Consider the following 11929-nt stretch of genomic DNA (forward strand, 5'->3'; position numbering starts at 1 on the left):
TTGTACCGTATGTTTTTACACATCCAACAAAATACACTTCTGTGATTCAAATTCAGCATTGCATTTATTATCTTGCAAACTAAGTTCAGACATAGCTGAGTGCTTTACAATTTGACTGCAAGAGAAAAAAATGATGTCATGGTCAGCGGCGGAGCAGCCGCCTGCGACCGCTGACACGCTTTGGGCCGTCTGGCTGATGGTCCTCCTGCGGGGCAGTCGCAGGGACTTGAAAGGCTCCCTGATACAAGACAGCAGCCCCGACTGACTGGGCTGCCCCAGATACTCATGGGAGATGTCGTTTATTCTCCGAAGTTGTTCCTGTAGCAGTTGCGCAGGTCGCACAATCCCTCGGCTGCAGTTTGGGAAATAAAAGACGCCTGCGATGGAGAGCTGGGGACTGTGCACGTTTGTGGCTCAGCAACTTTAGACGAGGATGTTGTTGCATTTGCGTGCAGGGGTTTCTTTAGTGCTCTTTAAGGGGTGTTGGATTTACGTTTTGAACAAGACTTAGCTGGTGTATTTGTTACAACATTGACTTCAACTACACAATGTCAACTCCACCAGCACATTTGTCCGCTTTCCTTACTTAAAATTGTTTCTGCTTGGATTGGGGGAGACAGCTGCTTTCCGTTACAAAAGGAGTGAAAGACCTTATCCTCACAACGAGCTGGTACATCCTGTCATAATGAAAACCAGTGTCAGTGTGGAAATGGTATCAAGAAATTGTGCTTATTGCATGAAAGACAGAACGAAAAAATGACTTGCATACAAGGATGATTGCTAAACTGAGCATGATGGATTAAAAAAGCATTCCAAAATATTTGTTTATGAGTTAAATAGAAGCAGATACAATGAAAACAGCAGAGGCCACAGAATTGAACCCGGTGGAACACCATACGTTCCGTTATACATGTGAATTCACAATGCACATATTCGTCTGACAACTTTTTATATTGTTCGACATAGTTAGCATGAGGACTACAATAGTAAAGACATATCACGGCGTACCATCACATCAGCCACAAGTCGACTACTGAGCGCACCAAATTCCGTGCAGCACAGATAGGTCAAGCAATAAGCGTGATTACCTGCAGCCAAGTAGGGTGCATGTCTTGTAGGGCTGGAACTTTTTTTGAAAACCGTTAAAGTCGACCGGTTAAATAGTTTCGGTTCGGTCCGTGTGTGCTCCGTTCGGTCCTTTCACGCAACTCTTTTTTCCCCCCCTCATGACCGCTGCTAAGCCAATATGGCGCCGTCCATAGTTACAGTGGCATCCATGGTTACGGCAGCACCTCATAGCATGTGCGTCATATCCTTCCAGCGACGCGACAGCCAATCATTTTGCAGCAGGGCAGGTACAGCCTTCTAGGCTTCTCAAGTCTCGGGTTTCATAATGACGCTAGTCGGCTACCACCGTTAGCGTCATAAGACATCGCTGCCAAGAATGTCTGGTACATGAAACGGACGTCGGAATTACAACTGGCCGGAAATCGCTACGTTCATGACTGAGGTGTTTCGTTTCAAACGGGACGAGGGCGCTTGGTTTCACCCGAGGATATTCAATGCTAGAGTAGCACGTTGCTAGCCGACGACCGTAGGCCTCCCGCCGAATACACCCAGACGCTTTCAGACTTGACACGTCGAATTGGTGCCCTCGGAGGCAAATGTTGATCGTATTGTAAATCTCCTCATAATAAACGTTAAAGTCTGCAATTAAAGCACATCTTGTCCATTTCATTTGGAATCCAGTGTGGTGGTGCTAAGAACGTGAATGAAGAGATGACTGGCATACTAATATGAGCTGAGCTCATTCACACGTCATGTAGCGAGAAAAAAACAATACATGAGATAAACATTACTCTATCCCTATTCGATATGAATTATGTCCATCAAATAAGCCTTTTTTTTAAATTTATAATTTCATCTTATAATTATAATAGTATAATTGTAATTTGATCTGAGAGTTGTTATTTCAACATGTGGCACTTATTTTGCATAAGAAAAACATCACGGTAAACCAGCAAACAAAAATGTAAAAAAAAGTTTGCATACTGAAATAATGATCTTGTCTCAGTCACAAATGTACTGCTAGTTAGTGTGAAATATGTTGCTGTTATATATATATATATATATATATATATATATATATATATATATATATATATATATATATATATATATATATATATATATATATATATATATATATATATATATATATATATACAAACAGGTTGGTTTTACCTTTTGCCATCCAATTGAAGAGCAGTTATTTGTTATGCCTGCCACTGGCATAAATATAATAATAATAATTTAAATGATAATACAGTCAAAATAATTATAATAATTAGCTGTGAATAATATACACTTTCACTTTTTACTCCAAGACATAATCATTTTTTCTAAAACTGCATACCGAGCTAAACCGAAACCGTGAGCACAAAACCAAAAACTGAACCGAACCGAACCGTGGAATTTGTGAACCGTTCCATCCCTAGTGTCTTGACATCTGCTTAATTTCTGAGACTGACTCACCAAGCCCTGGGGTTCAGTTGAACCCAGGTTAAGAACCACTGTTCCATGATCTTTTAATAAAATATGATTATAAATATTATAATATGATATTAATATAACTAAGTCACTGTCCGAGTCTGTATATATTTTCGACCCTGCGTGGAATGCGATAAATGCAGTATTAATTTATAACCAGGTGGTGATTAATAATAATAATCTACATGAACTACAATGGTTTTATACACGATTGATGTCACATGTCAATTAACTAACTAACTAACTAACTTGTAATCACAAACACAGTAGACTAAAAAGGTTAAGAGGAGCATGACAATCAGAGCCTGACATCAAGTGCAAAATGTTTGACCATCTTAAATTATTTAGTTCATAAAATCCCAAAGTGATAAACAACTCGTGTCAGATAATGCAGATTGTAGGAGGAAAAACATTAATACTGTTAATAAAGACATAAAATGGGATTCTGAAGATTTGCATGTGCTGCTGTTGCGCTTTCATGATTAAAATTGTTGTGTAAAAAAATGTGGGTCCATGTACAGTACTACTGTTTAATGTTAATTTCGTTAACGAAAATTAAATCAAAATATTTTCGTCAACAACACACTTTTTTTCACCAGACGAAAATTAGACAAGATTCGACTAAAATCCACATTTATAAACAAAAACTGGGACTAAATCAATATGCATTTCCGTCGACTAATGAAGACGAGACGAAAATTTACTTACGAGACTTTACTTAACAAAACTGGACTAAAATCTATGGACGTTTTAGTTCATACTTAAACAAAGACCAGACGAAAATGATATAACTTTGTAAAATCCCGTCTCTGCTAATCCGTCACTGTGACGCTGTCATGTAACCAGGGTTGGGAGGGTTACTTTTAAAATGTAATCCATTACAGTTACAAGTTACCTGCTAACAAATGTAGTTAGTAACATAATCCAAGTACCATAATATTAGATAGATAGATAGATAATTTTTAATAAATGTACCTGTAATCTGATTACATGTTTTTTCCTGTAACTGCAATGTAATACAGTTTTTAAAAAATTGCAATCTGATTACGTAACGGCGGTACATGTATTCCGTTACTCCCCAAGCCTGCATGTGACGCAAAGTGACACCGCCCCCTTTCGAATTTGCAGCGAGCGAATGCAACATGCACAAACGCATGGGACAGACAGGAGGTGGATTCACGGTGAAGCGGTTATAGTAACATAACATGAATCCAACGGCTAGAACGTTCCAACAAGAATGTTAATCCGACCGCTAACTAATGCTGGCTAACTTACTAGCTTGTAGCATGGAGCCATAGTAGCCACTGTAATTGTGTGAGAAGTTATTTTTCACCAAACAGATGAGAGAACATTTTATGTGAAATAGTTTTAGATCCAAAATGTTCGACATCATTTGCTGACAACAACAAAAAATACACAGCGGTAAAATGATTGTCCTGACTAAAACGAGACTGAAATGTTGACAGTTTTTGTTGACTAAAACTAGACGAATAAAATTATGTTTTCTTGGACTAAAATTAATACTAAAATGCTAGATTCATAGTCGACTAAAAGTGGACTAAATAAAAACAGGTTGACTAACAATGATTAAAAAACTAACATGCGAGATTGCAACGGGACTAAAACTGTGACTACATTTTAAAATGTCAGATCAAGTTAACACTAGTACTGACAATATTACCTTTTTTATAAAGTAATTTGTCGATTTCTTGGACTGATTTTGCAGAAAAATTCACAAGTGTTCAGAAAAGCTCCAAAGCAAATCAGATAAATGAGCAAATAGGAAGCAACAATTCAAAGTCAACTCACCAATGAAGAGTGCAAATATGCCGTGCGCACTTTCATGTTCAGCGTGTGATTTTGGCTCTTCAGCAGGGGAGCTTTGCGGCCCAGCATGAAGTTGAAGTAGGTGGCGCATGGAGTGAAACTGAATCCCTCTCTAAAGGAGAGCAAACAAGCAAAACACAGATTAGAAAATAATGGGGAATGAAACGGAAGCTTTTTTAAAGCAATAATTCATCCCAAGTGCCAGCACTGGTGCTCTGATTAACATTACGTTCGTGGAATAAGAATTATTAAGAACCATTCAGAAGCTTCAAAATGGCAGCAAAGCACATTGCATGTGCTAAAATTCATTCCAGAATGTGAAAATTTTCCAAATTGGAAGTCATTCATTGCTATGCCCCAAATTAGAAAGTAACCTGAGGTATGCTTGGAGCAGCAGGTAGACAATCACGTCCTCAGCTTGCGGTTGAGCCCGTGTGGTGGTCTCCGTTAGCTTCCTGTGCTTGGAGGGGCGTGCCCTTCCCCATCTAGGCCTCCACCAACTTGAGAGGAGTCAGATTCTCATCCATGGATGCCGCAAGCTCCAAAATCTGCACCACTTGCCTGCCATGTTGCGTAATGTCCCAAAAGACGACATCTGAACATGTAAAGATAATAGACGTGTGTCATCTAAGGTTAATCCGAAACTCTAAATGATTAGAATGTAGAATTTGTTAGTTGGAAGAGTTGTTTTCTGATATGTGCCTTGTAAATGACTAGTGACAAAAATTCAGCTGGGATGGGCTGGAGCTCACCCATGATCCAGTGTCACTTTTTCCCCCTCACAATTGTATGCTTTTACCCCCACACTGGATCTAATTTGTTGAAAAGATAGTAGCTAAATCAAAAAAACAAAAATTGGATGATTTTCCAGTATGAAGGACATCCCATTATTTTTCATTTTCTATTCTTGTTGTTAACCCCCCACCCCCACACACTAAAAACTAACACTAAGGATCTGTTAACGCAACTTGATTTAATACATAATTGCAAGTTTAAAAATGCAATTAATTGATTTAGATACACTTTATAAGTTGCTAACACTATTTTATGAGTTGAGATTAAATAATAATGATGGTAATTACATCAACTTGATTTCGCATGTCAAGTACACTCAAAATTCTCAGTTGGTTGGCTCAAAACCCAATTCAAGTTGGAATAACTTCATAAACTTAGCTTGATAACTTTATTTTCTCAACTTTGACTCAATTGTAATTTGAATACTCCCACAATGCCTTTCACCACGTTCAAGCTGTAAATACCAGATTTTCCTTTCTGTTTGTATTTGCGTAGTGATTTAATGATTACTGTAGTGTTAGGAATCAGGGGATTTTTTATTTATATTGTATTATTTTATTATTCGTTAGTTTTACATTAAAACACACGTGTGAGGGTCGCACCGTTACTTAAAAGTGTCTGCTGTTTAGTTAAGTGTTGTCAATTTTCACTTACTACTACATCCTACAGGCTGAGAATTGCAATGTGCCTCTGTGTTTAAAATCTCAACTGTCTTAGAAATCTAAGTGTCTTATAAATTAATTAATGCAAAATGTGTTTTAATTACAAATGCAGTTTGATTGCTTGTCTGGAGAAAGTCACGTGACAATGTGTAACGATAATTACTCATAATTAATACAAGGAGATAAAGTAGCCTAGCATATGCTTCAAAGCTAAAGTAGCTTAGCCTACTTCCAAGTGGAAAATTCAGTTGTTGTAATGCATGTTTTGAGTTGCCAACTTAAAAATGTGTCCTTATGATAACAGATATTAAGTAAACAGTACTTGATCATCTTTTACTGAAGAGGAAAAGTTATTTCATCCAAAGTAATATTGTTTGTTGGTTCAACACCATTCAAATAAGTTGTCACAACTTAGAAAGACTAATGGAAGCTGTTTCGTTGATTTATTTATTTTTTGTTGAGGCTAAATATTTTTGTTAGCGTGCAGTGTGTTTTTTAATTAAGTTCTACTTTCCTTTTCTTTTTTAATTGATGGGGCCTTTTTTTGTCTGTTATATTAGCGTGCCTGTGTAATGTCTACTACTCTACTATGTGGAGTGTGTCAATTGTGGTATGGTTGTATGTGTGCGGCCTTTGTTGTGTCTCTCATGTCTATTGTGCAATTTTCTGCCACCCGTCTTTGCCAAGTTTGCCAAGTTATTGTACCTCAATGGCACCGTTCCTGGTAAAATAGAGGTTAAAAAAATAATACAGGTCACAGCTCACACCAATAAAAGGTGCTACAAGCTCTCAAATTATAATTTTTTTAATTAATAGACACACTGCATTAAGTCATATAATGTTAATCTGACAAAAAAAAAAGTGGATTTTCTTCAACCAATGTCACTCGCAGGTCTTAATGCAAATTTGATTAGCAGCTAAGAGCATGTGGGCAATCCTTTAAAAATGATTAAAGAATACTGCCGCTGAGGATAAGGCGCTTTGATGGGATTTTAGGAAGACATTGCAGTCTTAAGGAGATATACAGCCGAATCCTCCTCAAGCGTTGTCTTTCACATTATGATCATACTCGGAAAAACATAATAGGCTCTGACTGACTTATCGTATCTCACATAACACACAAACCTTTTCTATTGCGGCGCGTATCACACATCTGCTTGCATTGTTTTTCATCCTACGCTTCGTCAAAATGAACGGCCAACAGAGAGCGACGACACCTGCCAACCGCAAAAAAGAGATCACATGATCGACTACCCCAACAGTGTGGAAGATGTGTCAACATTCTGGCAGTAAGCCACCATCTGATTCAGCTTCTGTTGACCAACATTCCCCGTTACGACCAAATCAGCGTGTGAAAAAGTATTTTCCCTCTTCTCAAATTCTTATTTTTTTACATAGTTTTTCCACTTTGTGGGTCAGATTAGCAGTTTGTGCATTTGAACAAGTGTGGCTGTTGTACTCCTCCGTGAGTCATCATCTTATCGTGGTGGAGGGGTTTGCGTGTCCCAATGAACCTGGGAGCTATGTTGTCCGGGGCTTCATGCCCCTGGTAGGGCCACCCATGGCAAACAGGTCCTAGGTGAGGGACCAGACAAATCATGGCTCAAAGGACCCCAATGATGAATACAAACTTTGGATCTTCGTTTCCCTTGCCCGGACGCGGGTCACCGGGGCCCCCCTCTGGAGCTAGGCCTGGAGGTGGGGCTCAAAGGCGAGCGTCTGGTGGCCGGGCCTACACCAATGGGGCCCGGCCGGGCACAGCCCGAAAAGGCAACGTGGGTCCCCCTTCCCATGGGCTCACCACCGGTGGAAGGGGCCAAAGGGGTCGGGTGCGCAGTGAGCTGGGTGGCAGCCAAAGGCGGGGGCCTTGGCGGTCCGACCCTCGGCTACTGAAGCTAGTTCTGGGGACATGGAATGTCACCTCTCTGACAGGGAAGGAGCCCGAGCTGATGTGCGAGGCTGAGAAGTTCCGACTAGATATAGTCGGACTCACCTCCACACACGGCTTGGGTTCTGGTACCAATCCTCTCGAGAGGGGCTGGACCCTCTTCCACTCTGGAGTTGCCCACGGTGAGAGGCGCAGAGTAGGTGTGGGCATACTCATTGCCCCCCGGCTGGGCGCCTGTGCGTTGGGGTTTACCCCGGTGAACGAGAGGGTAGCCTCCCTCCGCCTACGGGTGGGGGGACGGGTCCTGACTGTTGTTTGTGCTTATGCACCTAACAACAGCTCAGAGTACCCACCCTTTCTGGAGTCCTTGGAGGGTGTGCTGGAGAGCGCTCCCCCCGGGGACTCCCTCGTTCTGCTGGGGGACTTCAACGCTCACGTGGGTAATGACAGTGAGACCTGGAGGGGCGTGATTGGGAGGAACGGCCCCCCCGATCGAAACCCGAGCAGTGTTTTGTTGTTGGACTTCTGTGCTCGTCACGGACTGACCATAACGAACACCATGTTCAAGCACAAGGGTGTCCATATGTGCACTTGGCACCAGGACACCCTAGGCCGCAGTTCGATGATCGACTTTGTAGTCATGTCATCGGATTTGCGGCCGTATGTGTTGGACACTCGGGTTAAGAGAGGGGCGGAGCTGTCAACTGATCACCACCTGGTGGTGTGTTGGCTCCGATGGCGGGGTAAGATGCTGGTCCGACCAGGCAGGCCCAAACGTATTGTGAGGGTCTGCTGGGAACGTCTGGCAGAATCCCCTGTCAGAAAGAGTTTCAAACGCCCACCTCCGGCAGAGCTTCTCCGTTGTCCCGGGGGAGGCGGGGGACGTTGAGTCCGAATGGACCATGTTCCGTGCTTCCATTGTTGAAGCGGCCGATCGGAGCTGTGGCCGTAAGGTGGTTGGTGCCTGTCGGGGCGGCAATCCTCGAACCCGCTGGTGGACATCAGCGGTAAGGGATGCCGTCAAGCTGAAGAAGGAGTCCTATTGGGCCTTTTTGGCCTGTGGGACTCCGGAGGCTGCTGACAGGTACCGGCTGGCCAAGCGGAATGCGGCTTCGGTGGTCGCTGAGGCAAAAACTCTGACATGGGAGGAGTTCGGTGAGGCCATGGAGAACGACTTCCGGACGGCTTCGAGGAAATTCTGGTCCACCATCCGGCGTCTCAGGAGAGGAAAGCAGTGCGCCATTAACACTGTGTATAGTGGAGATGGGGTGCTGTTGACCTCGACTTGGGACGTCGTGAATCGGTGGGGAGAATACTTCGAAGACCTCCTCAATTCCACCAACACGCCTTCCTTTGAGGAAGCAGGGTCTGGGGACTCTGAGGTGGGCCCCACTATCTCTGGGGTCGAAGTCACTGAAGTGGTTGGAAAGCTTCTCGGTGGCAGGGCCTCGGGGGTGGATGAGGTTCGCCTGGAGTTCCTAAAGGCTCTGGATGTAGTAGGGCTGTCGTGGTAGACACGTCTCTACAACATCGCGTGGACATCAGGGACAGTGCCTCTGGATTGGCAGACCGGGGTGGTGGTTCCTCTTTTTAAGAAGGGGGACCGGAGGGTGTGTTCCAACTTTAGAGGGATCACACTCCTCAGCCTCCCAGGTAAGGTCTATTCGGGGGTGCTGCAGAGGAGGATCCGTCGGGAAGTTGAATCTCGGATTCAGGAGGAGCAGTGTGGTTTTCGTCCCGGCCGTGGAACAGTGGACCAGCTCTACACCCTCAGCAGGATCCTTGAGGGTGCGTGGGAGTTCGCCCAACCAGTCCACATGTGCTTTGTGGACTTGGAGAAGGCGTTTGACCGTGTCCCTCGGGGAGTCCTGTGGGGGGTGCTTCGGGAGTATGGGGTACCGGGCCCCCTGATACGGGCTATTCGGTCCCTGTACGACCGATGTCAGAGTTTGGTCCGCATTGCCGGCAGTAAGTCGAATTCGTTTCCTGTGAGGGTCGGACTCCGCCAAGGTTGCCCTTTGTCACCGATTCTGTTCGTAATTTTTATGGACAGAATTTCTAAGCACAGCCGGAGTGTCGAGGGGGTCCGGTTTGGTGGCCTCAACATTGCATCTCTGCTTTTTGCAGATGATGTGGTGCTGTTGGCTTCTTCAAGCCGTGATCTCCAGCTCTCGCTGGAGCGGTTTGCAGCCGAGTGTGAAGCGGTTGGGATGAGGATCAGCACCTCCAAATCCGAGACCATGGTCCTCAGTCGGAAAAGGGTGGAGTGCCCTCTGCGGGTTGGGGATGAGGTCCTGCCCCAAGTGGAGGAGTTCAAGTATCTTGGGGTCTTGTTCATGAGTGAGGGTAGGTTAGAGCGGGAGATCGACAGACGGATCGGTGCAGCGTCTGCAGTGATGCGGACGCTGTATCGGTCCGTTGTGGTGAAGAAGGAGCTGAGCCGAAAGGCAAAGCTCTCGATTTACCGGTCGATCTACCTTCCTGCCCTCACCTATGGTCACAAGCTGTGGGTCGTGACCGAAAGAACAAGATCCCGGATACAAGCGGCCGAAATGAGTTTCCTCCGCAGGGTAGCCGGGCTCTCCCTTAGAGATAGGGTGAAAAGCTCGGTCATTCGGGAGGGACTCAGCGTCGAGCCGCTACTCCTCCACGTTGAGAGGAACCAGTTGAGGTGGCTGGGGCATCTGGTCCGGATGCCTCCTGGGCGCCTCCCTGGGGAGGCGTTCCGGGCATGTCCTACCGGCAGGAGGCCCCGGGGACGACCCAGGACACGCTGGAGAGACTACGTCTCACGGCTGGCTTGGGAACGCCTTGGGATCCCATCGGAGGAGCTGGCTGAAGTGGCTAGGGAGAGGGAAGTCTGGGCTTCCCTGCTAAAGCTGCTGCCCCCGCGACCCGACCCCGGATAAGCGGAATTGAAGACGGAACGGAACGGAACGGCTGTTGTGGCTCTGCAGTACCTCATAGAAGAGGTTGGTGTGGTTGAACGAGGCTGTGAGTGAGGCCCAACAGTTTATTATCTGCAAATTATCCATTTTCTTTTCTTCTTTTTCTTTTCCTTTTCTTTTATTATTATTATTATTATTATTATATTATTTACATACAAATGGATTGTCTGTTTTCAGTTTAAATCTGGATTAAAACTGCGGGTCTAAGAGTATAATTACAATTTAAGAGCCATGTTCCCCCAAAATTACAACAGGTATCAGGTTCAACCGTACTTTTTTTTTTTTAAGATCAAATTCTTGTTACAAGAACATAAAAAAATGGGAGGTTGTTATGCCTTGTTTTAACATGATGATATTTTGTTTTGATTTTTTAATCCTGATTATTGGTGGCGTTTTTGTGGCTCTTTTTGGTACTACTTGTATTTGTTTCTACATAATTATTTTGTGTTTTGCCTCACTTTGACAATTTGCTGCCGGCTCGAAAATTACTTTAGATTTTTAGAAGAGATGGTCAGGTGGGAGGCATTTGATATAATGACACAGTATGACCCTAAAATACAAACACATTTATATTGAGAGTGAGCAAAAACAATGTATACAGTATACAAATTCTGTATATTGCACAGTGCAACAGTGTACAATTCCTCTGTTTATAGTAAATAAGCCTGTTTCCTTTTCGCACATTACCAAACTCATCAAATTTACCAAATTTATCATCTCACAATATTCATCAATAATCCTGCCCAAAGATGTTCATTATAAAGACAGCCATCACATTCAGCAGGTATTAAAAAAAAAGTTGGATTGGAGGGGTTTTGACAGTGAGTAAAACAACAACAACAACAAAACAAACAACTCCGCTAAAATGAAATACATTACGCTCTGTTGTCATTCTTTGAAATTTATATTGTCAAACAAAATATTGTGCTGTCATCTAGTGGTCAATGGTGGAATAAATTACACTCAAAATAAATGGGTGGCTTATAAAATGAGGTTTACTCTAATTATGTCCTCGCCATTGTTTCTTCCCAACACCTGATTTATGTATACATGGTGTGTTTTTTGTTTTGTTTTGTTTTTTAGTGTTTCGAGTCCTATAAATACTGCTTTTTACATTTACAGTGTCCACCTGAGTGGTTACATCTGAAAGTCTATCCATCCACTTTCTGTTAACTATTTAACCATTCCAAGAACACCAGCATTCATGCCCCAGCTCCCATTTGGTTGCTGGTTGTTGCCACTAGCTTATCAAAATGACA

At 43.3% G+C, this 11929-nt stretch overlaps 1 long non-coding RNA gene across 1 annotated transcript; it reads right to left on the minus strand.

The window, feature by feature from the left end:
- Positions 1-330: 330 nt before the first annotated feature.
- On the minus strand, positions 331-4959 carry LOC147160185 (uncharacterized). Its single transcript, XR_015090512.1, has 3 exons — positions 4752-4959; positions 4360-4489; positions 331-677 (listed from the first exon to the last, which is right to left on the minus strand). It is a non-coding gene; the product is annotated as an uncharacterized LOC147160185 (long non-coding RNA).
- Between the last annotated feature and the right edge of the window lie 6970 nt (positions 4960-11929).

Source organism: Leptonotus elevatus, chromosome 17 (assembly GCF_054856555.1).
Source record: "Leptonotus elevatus isolate MCC_2025b chromosome 17, RoL_Lele_1.0, whole genome shotgun sequence".
In the NCBI taxonomy this organism is placed as follows: domain Eukaryota; kingdom Metazoa; phylum Chordata; class Actinopteri; order Syngnathiformes; family Syngnathidae; genus Leptonotus; species Leptonotus elevatus.